The sequence below is a fragment of the Arachis duranensis genome, chromosome 1 (assembly GCF_000817695.3).
Source record: "Arachis duranensis cultivar V14167 chromosome 1, aradu.V14167.gnm2.J7QH, whole genome shotgun sequence".
NCBI lineage: Eukaryota > Viridiplantae > Streptophyta > Magnoliopsida > Fabales > Fabaceae > Arachis > Arachis duranensis.
In genome coordinates this window covers 58,316,924-58,317,728 of record NC_029772.3, presented here as the reverse complement: position 1 = coordinate 58,317,728, position 805 = coordinate 58,316,924, and the positions used below count along the sequence as shown (strand labels likewise).

The following is an 805-nucleotide window of genomic DNA, read 5'->3' as shown; positions in this document are numbered from 1 at the left end:
ATTCTTGCAAATCTGTGACACTGTCAAGACCAATGGGGTTGACCCTGAGGTCTACAAACTTATGCTATTCCCTTTTGCTGTTAGAGACAGAGCTAGGATACGGTTGGACTCACAACCTAAAAAAAGCCTGAACTCTTGGGAAAAGCTAGTTAATGCCTTCTTGGCAAAGTTCTTTCCACCTCAAAAATTGAGTAAAGCTTAGAGTGGAAGTCCAAACCTTCAGACAGAAGGAAGGTGAATCCCTCTATGAAGCTTGGGAAAGATATAAATAATTGATCAGAAAGTGTCCTTCTGACATGCTTTCTGAATGGAGCATCATAGGTATCTTCTATAATGGTCTGTCTGAACTGTCCAAGATGTCATTGGACAGCTCTGCTGGAGGATCTCTTCATCGGAAGAAGACGCCTGCAGAAACTCAAGAACTCATTGAAATGGTTACAAATAATCAATTCATGTACACTTCTGAAAGGAATCCTGTGAACAATAGGACGAATCAGAAGAAAGGAGTTCTTGAGATTGATACTCTGAATGCCATATTGGCTCAGAACAAAATATTGACTCAGCAAGTCAATATGATTTCTCAAAGTCTGTCTGGAATGCAAGCTGCACCAGGCAGTACTAAGGACGGTTCATCTGAAGAAGAAGCTTATGATCCTGAGAACCCATCAATGGAAGAGGTGAATTACATGGGAGAACCCTATGGAAACACCTATAATCCTTCATGGAGAAATCATCCAAATCTCTCATGGAAGGATCAACAGAGACCTCAACAAGGTTTCAACAACAATAATGGTGGAAGAAACAG

At 40.9% G+C, this 805-nt stretch overlaps 1 non-coding gene across 1 annotated transcript; it reads right to left on the bottom strand.

Moving 5' to 3' along the window:
- Nucleotides 1–194: 194 nt before the first annotated feature.
- On the bottom strand, nt 195–302 carry LOC127743115 (small nucleolar RNA R71). The gene has a single exon (XR_008004415.1). It is a non-coding gene; the product is annotated as a small nucleolar RNA R71 (small nucleolar RNA).
- Nucleotides 303–805: the final 503 nt, after the last annotated feature.